Genomic DNA, 13,124 nt, shown 5'->3' on the forward strand with positions numbered 1-13,124 from the left:
AGGAGATATCACCACACACCTATTAAAATTATTTAAATACAAATATCTGAAAATACCAAGTGTTGGCAAGGATTTGGAGCAACAAGAACTTTCACTTATTTCTGGTAGGAATCAAAATGGCACAGCTACTTTGGAAGACACTTAGGCAGTTTTTACAAATCTAAACATAGTCTTACCATGCAATCCATTAAGCAAGCTCTTAGGTACTTACCCAGCTGACTTGAAAATTTATGTCCATACAAAAACTTGCATATGAATGTTTATAGCATTTAATCATGGTCACCAAAAACTGGGAGCAACCAAAATGTTCTTCAGTAGATGAAGGTATAAACAAACTAATATATCCATACTATGTAGTACTATTCACTGTTTAAAAGGAATAGGCTATTAATCCACTCTCCAACATAGATGAGCTGTAGATGCTTATTGCTCAGTAAAGGAGTCCAGTATGAGAAGGCTACATATATAAATATATCAGTTTATTTATATAACATTCTGGAAAATGAAAAACTATAGAGTTGGTAAACTGATCACTGGTTGTCCAGGATTTGAGATGGAGGAGAGGCACTACATAAATCACAGGAGATTTTTTAAGGTGTTGATACTGTTATGTATCTAGTGGTAGATACCTGATATTATCCATTTATCAAGTCCATAGAACTTTACAGCACAAAGAGTAAATCCTAATGTATGCAAATTATAAAACACCAACTAGAAAGGCAGGGTATCCCAGGATGAAATGCAAACTGTGACAACAGGATCACTGAGGTGGAGCAGACGTCCTTCCCACACTTAAAATGTGGACAAGGCTTTCTAACTGGAAAAGGAAGGAAGGAGAAGTAATTTTATAGTGGAAAAATATGGCAAAATCAACTTCAGCCAGTTGATCAAGGTTAGCATCATCAGTGATGTAATTTTGATAGCATGTACTTTTGATATAATGGGTTGAGAATGGTAGTTTATCTCCCAAAACCCATAACCCCAGTCTAACCGTAAGAGAAACAGCTGACATACCAAAATCAAGGGGTATTCTACAAAATACTTGATCAGCACTCCTCAAAACTGTCAAAGTTATCAAAAACAAAGAAAGTCTAAAAAATTGTCACAGGCTGGAGGAGTCTAAGGAGACATGAACACTGAATAAAAGTGGCATATAGGGCTTCCCTGGTGGCGCAGTGGTTGAGAGTCCGCCTGCCGATGCAGGGGACACGGGTTCGTGCCCCGGTCTGGGAGGATCCCACATGCCGCGGAGCGGCTGGGCCCGTGAGCCATGGCCGCTGAGCCTGCGCGTCCGGAGCCTGTCCTCCGCAACGGGAGAGGCCACAGCAGTGAGAGGCCCGCGTAACGCAAAAAAAAAAAAAAAAAAAAAAAAAAAAAAAAAGTGGCATATAGGATAGGACCCTAACATAAGAAGGACCTTAAATTAAAAAAAAAAAGGGAATTAAAAGAATCGGAATAAAGTATGGAGTTTAGTTAAGAATAAAAGTTTTTTGCAATGTTGTAATCCTCCTACAAGAAACACTTTCCATAAAACCATTATTAAAACCTGCCATTCTAACAAAGATTGTTTCTTTATCCATATAAAGCAATTCAAAATAGGCATAAAAGGAATAGCACTTTAAGAGATAATTTATAAATGGAAGTATTTCAGCAGAAGTAGGAGCCTGGAGCTAATGGAAAGTCTGAGAATCTAGATCCTCTAGTAATTCATAGAACTCTTGGAGATAGTTCAGGACTTCCATAAGACATAGAAAGGGATTCAAGTTCATTCTAACTAGGTATTACTGGACAATAAGACCTTAGTTAATATTTGGGTTACAATTGGTTAGGGTATAAGAATATACGAGGAAGACGACTCTTTCATGTTTTTCATTAAGTAGAGAAATTTAAAAGAACATGTTAGGGTTTTTATCAATAAAATTACAATTTTTTTAAACATCTTTATTGGGGTATAATCACTTTACAATGGTGTGTTAATTTCTGCTTTATAACAAAGTGAATCAGTTATACATATACATATGTTCCCATATCTCTTCCTTCTTGTGTCTCTCTCCTTCACCCTTCCCTATCCCACCCCTCCAGGTGGTCACAAAGCACCGAGCTGATCTCCCTGCGCTATGCAGCTGCCCCTGACCAGCTATCTACCTTACGTTTGGTAGTGTATATATATCCATGCCCCTCTCCTGCCCTGTCACAGCTCACCCCCCGCCCTCCCCATATCCCCAAGTACGCCCTCTAATAGGTCTGCATCTCTATCCCTGTCCTACCCCCAGGCCCTTCATGACATTGTTTTTTTGTCTCAAATTCCATACATATGTGCCAGCACACGGCACCTGTCTCTCTCCCTCTGACCCACTTCACCCTGCATGACAGACTCCAGGTCCATCCACCCCACCACAAATAACTCAATTTCGTTTCTCCTTAAGGCTGAGTAATATTCCATTGTATATATGTACCACATCCTCTCTATCCACCCATCCAATGATGGGCACCTAGGCTGCCTCCATCTCCGGGCCACTGCAAACAGAGCTGCAATGAACATCCTGACACATGATTCCCCCTGAACTATGGTTTTCTCAGGGTACATGCCCAGCAGTGGGACCGCTGGGTCACAAGGCAGTTCCATTTGTAGATTTAAGGAACCTCCACACTGCTCCCCACAGTGGCCGTACCAATTCACACTCCCACCAGCATTGCAAGAGGGCTCCCTCCTCTCCACACCCTCCCAGCATTCACTGTTCCCAGATTCTTTGATGATGGCCATTCTGACTGGTGTGAGATGATATCTCATTGTAGTTTTGATTTGCATTTCTCTAATGATTAGTGATGTTGAGCATTCTTTCATGTGTTTGTTGGCAGTCTGTATATCCTCTTCGGAGAAATGTCTATTTAGGTCTTATGCCCAATTTTGGATTGGGTTGTTTGTTTTTTTTTTGTTATTGAGCTGCATGAGCTGCTTATAAATTTTGGAAATTAATCCTTTGTAAGTTGCTTCATTTGCAAATATTTTCTCCCATTATGAGGGTTTTCTTTTGGTCTTGTTTATGGTTTCCTTTGCTGTGCAAAAGCTTTGAAGTTTCATTAGGTCCCATTTGTTTACTTTTGTTTTTATTTCCATTTCTCTAGGAGGTGGGTCAAAAAGGACCTTGCTGTGATTTATGTCATAGAGTGTTCTACCTATGTTTTCCTCTAAGAGTTTGAAAGTTTCTGGCCTTACATTTAAGTCCTTAATCCATCTTGAGCTTATTTTTGTGTATGGTGTTAGGGAGTGATCTAATCTCATACTTTTACATGTAGCTGTCCAGTTTTCCCAGCACCACTTATTGAATAGGCTGTCCTTTCTCCACTGTACATTCCTGCCTCCTTTATCAAAGATAACGTGACCATATGTGCGTAGGTTTATCTCTGGGCTTCCTATCCTGTTCCATTGATCTATCTTTCTGTTTTTGTGCCAGTACCATACCGTCTTGATTACTGTAGCTTTGTAGTATAGTCTGAAGTCAGGGAACCTGATTCCTCCAGCTCCGTTTTTCGTTCTCAAGATTGCTTTGGCTATTCGGGGTCTTTTGTGTTTCCATACAAATTGTGAATTTTTTTGTTCTCGTTCTATGAAAAATGCCAGTGGTCGTTTGATAGGGATTGCATTGAATCTATAGATTGCTTTGGGTAGTAGAGTCATTTTCACAATGTTGTTTCTTCCAATCCAAGAACATGGTATATCTCCCCATCTATTTGTATCATCTTTAATTTCTTTCATCAGTGTCATAATTTTCTGCATACAGGTCTTTTGTCTCCTTAGGTAGGTTTATTCCTAGATATTGTACTCTTTTTGTTGCAATGGTAAATGGGAGTGTTTTCTTGATTTCACTTTCAGATTCTTCATCATTAGTGTATAGGAATAGCAGAGATTTCTGTACATTAATATTGTATCCTGTTACTTTACCAAATTAATTGATTAGCTCTAGTAGTTTTCTGGTAGCATCTTTAGGATTCTCTATGTATAGTATCATGCCATCTGAAAACAGTGACAGCTTTACTTCTTCTTTTCCTATTTGGATTCCTTTTATTTCCTTTTCTTCTCTGATTGCTGTGGCTAAAACTTCCAAAACTATGTTGAATAAGAGTAGTGAGAGTGGGCAACCTTCTCTTGCTCCTGATCTTAGTGGAAATGCTTTCAGTTTTTCACCATTGAGGATGATGTTGGCTGTGGGTTTGTCATATATGGCCTTTATTATGTTGAGGTAAGTTCCCTCTATGCCTACTTTCTGCAGGGTTTTTATCATAAATGGGTGCTGAATTTTGTCAAAAGCTTTATCTGCATCTATTGAGATGATCATATGGTTTTTCTCCTTAAATTTGTTATTATGGTGTATCACATTGATTGATTTGCATATATTGAAGAATCCTTGCATTCCTGGAATAAACCCCACTTGATCATGGTGTATGATCCGTTTAATGTGCTGTTGGATTCTGTTTGGTAGTATTTGGTTGAGGATTTTTGCATCTATGTTCATCAGTGATATTGGCCTGTAGTTTTCTTTCTTAGTGACATCCTTGTCTAGTTTTGGCATCAAGGTGATGGTGGCCTCATAGAATGAATTTGGGAGTGTTCCTCCCTCTGCTATATTTTGGAAGAGTATTAGAAGGATAGGTGTTAGCTTTTTGCTAAATGTTTGATAGAATTCACCTGTGAAGCCGTCTGGTCCTGGGCTTTTGTTTGTTGGAAGATTTTTAATCACAGTTTCAATTTCAGTGCTTGTGATTGGTCTGTTCATATTTTCTATTTCTTCCTGATTCAGTCTTGGCAGGTTGTGCCTTTCTAAGAATTTCTTCCATTTCTTCCAGGTTGTCCATTTTATTTCATAGAGTTGCTGTAGTAATCTCTCATGATCTTTTGTATTTCTGCAGTATCAGTTGTTACTTCTCCTTTTTCATTTCTAATTCTATTGATTTGAGTCTTCTTTCTTTTTTTCTTGATGAGTCTGGCTAATGGTTTATCAATTTTGTTTATCTTCTCAAAGAACCAGCTTTTAGTTTTATTGATCTTTCCTATCGTTTCTTTCATTTCTTTTTCATTTATTTCTGACCTGATTTTTATGATTTCCTTCCTTCTGCTAACATTGCTTTTTTTTTTTTGTTCTTCTTTCTCTAATTGCTTTAGGTGCAACGTTAGGTTGTTTATTCGAGATGTTTCCTGTTTCTTAAGGTGGACTTGTTTTGCTATAAACTTCCCTCTTAGAACTGCTTTTGCTGTATCCGATAGGTTTTGGGCTGTAGAGTCACCACTGTCATTTGTTTCTAGGTATTTTTTTTATTTCCTCTTTGATTTCTTCAGTGATCACTTCTTTATTAAGTAGTGTATTGTTTAGCCTCCATGTGTTTGTACTTTTTACAGATATTTTCCCGTAATTGATATCTAGTCTCATAGCATTGTGGTTAGAAAAGATACTTGATACAATTTCAATTTTTCTTAAATTTACCAAGGCTTGATTTGTGACCCAAGATATCATCTATCCTGGAGAATGTTCCATGAGCACTTGAGAAAAATGTGTATTCTGTTGTTTTTGGATGGAGTGTCCTATAAATATCAATTAAGTCCCTCTTGTTTAATGTATCATTTAAAGCTTGTGTTTCCTTTTTTTTATTTTCATTTTTGATGATCTGTCCGTTGGTGAAAGTGGGGTGTTAAAGATCCCTACTATAAATGTATGACTGTCGATTTCCCCTTTTATGGCTGTTAGTATTTACCTTATGTATTGAAGTGCTACTCTGTTGGGTGCCTAAATATTTACAATTGTTATATATTCTTCTTGGATCAATCCCTTGATCATTATGTAGTGTCCTTCTTTTTCTCTTGTAATAGTCTTTATTTTAAAGTCTATTTTGTCTGATATGAGAATTGCTACTACAGCTTACTTTTGGTTTCCGTTTGCATGGAATATCTTTTTCCATTCCCTTACTTTCAGTCTGTATGTGTCTCTAGGTCTGAAGTGGGTCTCTTGTAGACAGCATATATATGTGTTTTGTTTCTTAATCCATTCAGCCAATCTGTGTCTTTCTGGTGGGAACATTTAGTTAATTTACATTTAAGATAATTATTGATATGTATGTTCCTATTCCCATTTTCTAAATTGTTTTGGGTTCATTATTTTAGGTCTTTTCCTTCTCTTGTATTTCTTTCCTAGAGAAGATCCTTTAGCATTTGTTGTAAAGCTGGTTTTGTGGTGCTGAACTCTCTCAGCTTTTGCTTGTCTGTAAAGGTTGTAATTTCCCCACCAAATCTGAATGAGATCCTTGCTGGTAGAGTAATCTTGGTTGCAGGTTTTTCTCCTTCATCACTTTAAATATGTTCTGCCACTCCCTTCTGGCTTGCAGAGTTTCTGCTGAAAGATCAGCTGTTAACCTTATGGGGATTCCCTTGTGTGTTTTTTGTTGTTTTTCCCTTGCTGCTTTTAATATATTTTCTTTTTATTTAATTGTTTACAGTTTGATTAATATGTGTCTTTGCTTGTTTCTCCTTGGATTTATCCTGTATGGGACGCTCTGTGCTTCCTGGACTTGATTAACTATTTCCTTTCCCATATTAGGAAAGTTTTCAACTATAATCTCTTCAAATATTTTCTCAGTCCCTTTCTTTTACTCTTCTTCTTCTGGAACCCCTATAATTCGAATGTTGCTGTGTTTAATGTTGTCCCAGACGTCTCTGAGATGCTCCTCAGTTCTTTTAATTCTGTTTTCTTTATTCTGCTCTGCAGTAGTTATTTCCACTATTTTATCTTCCAGGTCACTTATCCATTCTTTTGCCTCAGTTATTCTGCTATTGATCCCATCTAGAGTATTTTTCATTTCATTTATTGTGTTGTTCATTGTTTCATCTTTTGTTCTTCTAGGTCCTTGTTAAATGTTTTTGCATTTTGTCTATTCTATTTCCAAGATTTTGGATCATCTTTACTATCATTATTCTGAATTCTTTTTCAGGTAGACTGCCTATTTCTTATTCATTTGTTAGGTCTCATAGGTTTTTATCTTGCTCCTTCATCTGCTGTGTGTTTTTCTGTATTCTCATTTTGCTTACCTTACTGTGTCTGGGGTCTCATTTTTGCAGGCTGCAGGTTTGTAGTTCCCGTTGTTTTTGGTGTCTGTCCCCAGTGGTTAAGTTTCGTTCAGTGGGTTGTGTAGGCTTCCTGGTGGAGGGTACTAGTGCCTGCGTTCTGGTGTATGAGGCTGGATCTTGTCTCTCTGGTGGGCAGGTTCACGTCTGGTGGTGTGTTTTGGGGTGTCTGTGGACTTATTATGATTTTAGGCAGCCTCTCTGCTAATGGGTGGGTTTGTGTTCCTGTTTTGCTAGTTGTTTGGCATAGGGTGTCCAGCACTGTAGCTTGCTGGTGTTGAGTGAAGCTGGGTGCTGGCATTGAGATGGAGATATCTGGGAGATTTTTGCCGTTTTATATTATATGGAGCTGGGAGGTATCTTGTTGATCAGTGTCCTTTAGTTGGCTCTCCCTCCTCAGAGGCACAGCACTGACTCATGGCTGCAGCACCAAGAGCCTTTCATCCACATGGCTCAGAATAAAAGGGAGAAAATGTAGAGAGAAAGAATTAGAAGAAGTAGGAAGAAAGAAAGAAAGTAAAGAAGGAAGGAAGGAAGGGAGGAAGGAAGGAAGCAAGGAAGGAAGAATGAAAGAAGGACAGAAGGAAAGAAGGAAAGAAAGAAAGAAAGGAAGGAGGGAGGGAGGGAAGGTGGGAGGAAGGAAGGAAGGAAAGAAGGAGAGAAGGAAGGAAAAAAGAAAGAAAGAAAGAAGATAAAGTAAAATATAATAAAGTTATTAAATTAAAAATAATTATTAAGAAAAAAAAATTTTTTAATAGGATGGATAGAACCTTAGGACAAATGGTGGAAGCAAAGGTATACAGACAAAATCTCATATAGAAACATACAAATATATACTCACAAAAAGAGGAAAAGGGGAAAAAATAATAAATCTTGCTCTCAAAGTCCATCTGCTCAATTTGGGATGATTCGTCGTCTAAAGGAGGGAAGGAAGGAAAGATAGAAAGAAAGAAAGAAGATAAAGTAAAATAAAATAAAGTTATTAAAATCAAAAATAATTATTAAGAAAAAAAATTAAAATAAAACAAGAAACAGACGGATAGAACCCTAGGACAAATGGTGAAAGCAAATCTATACAGACAAAATCTCACAGAGAAGCATACACATACACACTCACAAAAAGAGGTAAAGGGGAAAAAATCCTAAATCTTCTCTTAAAGTCCACCTCCTCAATTTGGGATGATTCGTTGTCTATTCATGTATTCCACAGATGCAGGGTACATCAAGTTGATTGTGGAGCTTTAATCTGCTGCTTCTGAGGCTGCTGGGAAATATTTCCCTTTCTCTTCTTCGTTCTCACAGCTCCCAGATTTGACCACACCTCTGCCAGCAGGTCGCCAAAGGGCGTCTGTTTTTCGCTCAGACAGGACGGGGTTAAAGGAGTCACTGATTCGGGGGCTCTGGCTCACTCCGGCCGGGGGGAGGGAGGGGCACGGAGTGCGGGGCGAGCCTGCGGCAACCGAGGCCGGCGTGACGTTGCACCAGCCTGAGGCTCGCCATGCGTTCTTCCGGGGAAGTTGTCTCTGGATCCCAGGAACCTGGCAGTGGCGGGCTGCACAGGCTCCCCAGAACGGTGGTGTGGAGAGTGACCTGTGCTCGCACACAGGCCCCCTGGTGGTGGCAGCAGCAGCCTTAGCATCTCCCTCCCATCTCTGGGGTCTGCGCTTTTAGCCGCAGCTCGTGCCCGTCTCTGGAGTTCCTTTAAGCAGAGCTCTTAATCCCGTCTCCTGGTGCACCAGGAAACAAAGAGGGAAGAAAAAGTCTCTTGCCTCTTTGGCAGCTCCAGACCTTTTCCCGGATTCCCTCTCGGCTAGCCGTGGTGCACTAACCCCTTCAGGCTGTGTTCACGCCGCCAACCCCAGTCCTCTCCCTGTGCTCCGACCAAAGCCCGAGCTGAGGCTCGCAGCCCTGCCTGCCCCAGCGGGTAAGCAGAAAGCCTCTCAGGCTGGTGAGTGCCAGTCGGCACCAATCCTCTGTGCGGGAATGTCCCCGCTTTGCCCTCTGCACCCCTGTTGCTGCGCTCTCTTCCATGGCTCCGAAGCTCCCCCATCCGCCACCCGCAGTCTCTGCCCACGAAGGGGCTTCCTAGTGTGTGGAAACCTTTCCTCCTTCACAGATCCCTCCCACTTGTGCAGGTCCCATCCCTATTCTTCTGTCTCTGTTTTTTCTTTTTTTCTTTTGCCCTACCCAGGTACATGGGAAGTTTCTTGCCTCTTGGGAGCTGTGAGGTCTTCTGCCAGTGTTCAGTAGGTGTTCTGTAGGAGTTTTTCCTTGTGTAGATGTATTTCTGGTGTATCTGTGGGGAGGAAGGTGATCTGTGTCTTACTCTTTTGCCATATTCCCCTCATCCTCTAAAATTACAATTTATACAGTAAGGCATATTACTCAATGACCCTGCAAGTCTGAGATATTGATTGTTCTTATTAAAGCTATTGTGAATTTTAAGGAGACACTTTAAAATATTATAAGTATTTTGTATCAACAGGTACTTACTTTGGGGAACATTAAGGAGGAAGAGGCCACAAAATAACAGTTTCTCCAAGGTATGTGTGCAGGGGTATCTATAACAAACAATAGGAGCTGCTCCAACTCAGGAAGGTTTTTCAGAAAATGATGTCCATCAGGGTCAATAGTATGAATTCCCAAAGGGAGTATCATCCCTGGCTGAAAGTTTTGATGTATTACCTGATATATATGTATTTCCCAGACTGTCCTGTGATATTTGTAGATATGATATTCCTACATTTCAGCTACATATGGTTGAGAGGGAATCAAATGCCTACTCAATTATTCCTGAAGAATAATTTAATATGAGCAATGGCCAAGACACACCATAGGTCTTACTATGTAAGCAAGACCTGTGTACCTATTAGTAAGGAGGACATCTTCCCATTTGCAGAAGTTCCCTTTCACTGGGATAAAAGTAAGTGGGAACCACAGACACTAGAAATCTACCCTCACAATATCTCATCCAGAGTTCAAACACGTAAAAATCTTTTTATCCTCATTTTCCTGAATATTATATGGTGAAAATTGCTCAAGAATAGAAGCTATATATACATCTTTTTGAGAGCATTTCTCAATAAGAAGTGACCAGGTATACACATACATATCTGTTGCAATAAAGATTCTGACCATTTTGATGTTTGACCATGAGAACTTTAAAGCCCAACCACTCCTTTTATTCTTCTTCCCCAAATCTGGGAAAGTGGATAAAGAAGCATGCACATTCTCTCCTTTGGTGCCAGAGGGAAGTACAAACTTCCCTCACTCTAGCCCCACACCCAAGTCACAATAAAAAACAAAGCCACTTGCCCTTCCCTTCACTCAAGCTATTTTGGATCCATTTGGGTACCCACCCTACTATTCACAGAAAGCCTCTCTGTGTGAATAATAAGCCTTTTCACATATCCTCTTGGTGTTTCAACATTTTTAGCAATTTGTTTTTGGAGAAAGATTGATCATACACTCTGGCAAACCACAAGACATCTATATAACTGAAACAGCACTTTCACACAGTATGTGTACTTGTTATGTGTGAGCCATTTAAATATTTTCTACTTTGCTGTATTCCTATTTATTGCTTCAGAAATGTTCACTATGGTCCACTTAATCGATTTAATGATTGTCTAATGTGGTGTTATCCATACCTCCCAAATTTCTTCAGTTTTTGAAGCTGACTTACCTCAGGTCACACATATAGAATGATGAAAAAGCTGAAACTACAACTCAGGTCTCCTCACTCCCAATCCAATGCATTTTCTATTATACCATGAATATTTTGTATGGTAATAGAAAATCTCTTCTGCAAAGAAGCAGGCCATCTGTTCATATGATATAATGTCTACAGGAAAAGAACGTTATTCTGATGCTCATACTCAACCTTCTAGTGCTAACATTAATATTCTTTTCAGTTTTGTGCCTAAGTGAATCTTCAGTAGCTTAAATGTATTATAGTTAAATTTACTAGAATGTTATAAGTTTGAAAAGGATACTGGCTAGCATTTTTCAACTTACCATTTTTAACAATAGCCACTTTGTATGCAGTAGAATGAAATACTGACATGAATTTGCATACTGATTTTTCCTCTTTTTAAAATAAATGTACATGCTGTTTTAGAATTGTTAAGCTGCTCATCAAAGACGGGCTGCTGACATTTAAAGTATCAAAGTGTAAGTGCTATTGAAGCAGGTTCTATATGTAAAGTTGGCATTTGGAATTATATGTGTTTTGAAAAGCCATAAAATAAATAATAATTTATAAGTGGAATTATATGCTTAAATATAATTTACTCTAATGTGTGTAAACAGCAGTGAAGCAGTGAACAAAAAAGTTATTTAGGTAATTATAATTTTTAAAAGACCTTTACCACATTATTATCTGGATACTTTAGGAAATATTGTTTTTCTCTTCTTGTTAACCTTAAAGGACTGTTTGAATTCAATACGTGAATTGAATCCTAATAATACAAAGATATGACATCTTGAATTAAATGAATTAAAAATTTAGAAATATCATCTGATTCTTATCACAATCACTTCATTTTCCCTATGCATACTTCACTCATAGTTAATGAAATACTTTGCTCCATCAAACAAGATAACATGCATACACACAAAGACACATATATAGGAATGTACATTCAAAGATTAGAGGATGTGCTGATCAGTTTTGAGAACTCAGTGGGGTATGCAGCTAAGATTTGTCTTAAATTTTTTTTTGAGTGTTAACATGAATGGAATCATAGCATGCTTTATGATGTTTTCCATGGATAAAGCCCCCATGTGAATCCTGATCCCTTAGACTTTGATCTAATTTGCCACATGGAACCCTTAAGTCCTGAAAGAGAATTAAGTTAAATCTTAGCTCCATAACTTACTGAATTCTCAAGACCTCAGTTGTCTTGCTTGGGCAATAGAAATAGTAATTTTTATGACAGAGGATTGTGAAAATTAAATTAAAAAGTGATTATATACATATATATATATTCCCAGCTCCCAGTTCCCAGTACAGGACAGGGTGTTCCACAAATATTAATTCTATTACTCTTACTATGTGATTGTCATCCAGGCTAAGTTTGCAAAATGTCTGATGATTTTTGGTAAACTACTTTCCCTGCAAAAAGTAAAAACATTGCATCAAGAGTCTTCACCTAGCCCTTCTAACGTTCTTGGTATTAACTATTCTAGATAACAAAACACAAGGTAAATTATCAGAGTGTCTGCCACCAGAAAGGACATGTATTGTGGGCATGGATGATTTCAGTTGGAAATTACCAACATTAATTGAGTTTAAGATATAATCATTCTACAAAGTAAAACATGTTCATTAGGTAGAGTGAGAAGTTAGCTTATATATTTTTCACAGATGGTTAAGCATAAGATATAACAGCCAAATCTATTTAGATTTCACAAGAGGTTTTGTGTATTTGTTGATCTATTGCTAATTTTCCCTTTTCTTTTACTTTGGGCTTTAATTGGATCTTGACTAGACTCTGACAGTCAATAAATAAAGAACAAGTACAGCAATTTATGAGTCTGATTATCTTATGCTTAGTATTTTTCCTGTGATGTAGAAATTACTGCTCTCTTTTAGACAAGGAGGAAGTCAATACTCAAGTTGAAAAGAAAGCTCAGTATTTGACTTTATAAGCAAAGTTCTTTTTTAACCTCAGGAAGACAAATTCTAATAGAAATCATCTGAATGTCTAGTCTTAATTATTGGAAAACAAACAAAGCAATATTGGCTTGCCAACTGCTAAATTACTTAGTACCAAATGTTTTCATTTATTTTAGTAGAAAACTATTTCTAAAAGGGAAATAAAGACTGATAATATTTCTACATTAATATTTTAACCATTTTATACATTCTGTGAAGAACATGAGTTATATTTCCTTTAACACTGATTTTTGTCAGCTGCTTTTTTTTTTTGACCTACTGGAATGAATCTCCTAGGGTTAAAGTGTTTAGAGAAAGGCATGTTTTTCTCTAACTTGGCAAGATAGTTGCATC

This window comes from Phocoena sinus, chromosome X (assembly GCF_008692025.1).
Source record: "Phocoena sinus isolate mPhoSin1 chromosome X, mPhoSin1.pri, whole genome shotgun sequence".
NCBI classification, from domain to species: Eukaryota; Metazoa; Chordata; class Mammalia; order Artiodactyla; family Phocoenidae; genus Phocoena; species Phocoena sinus.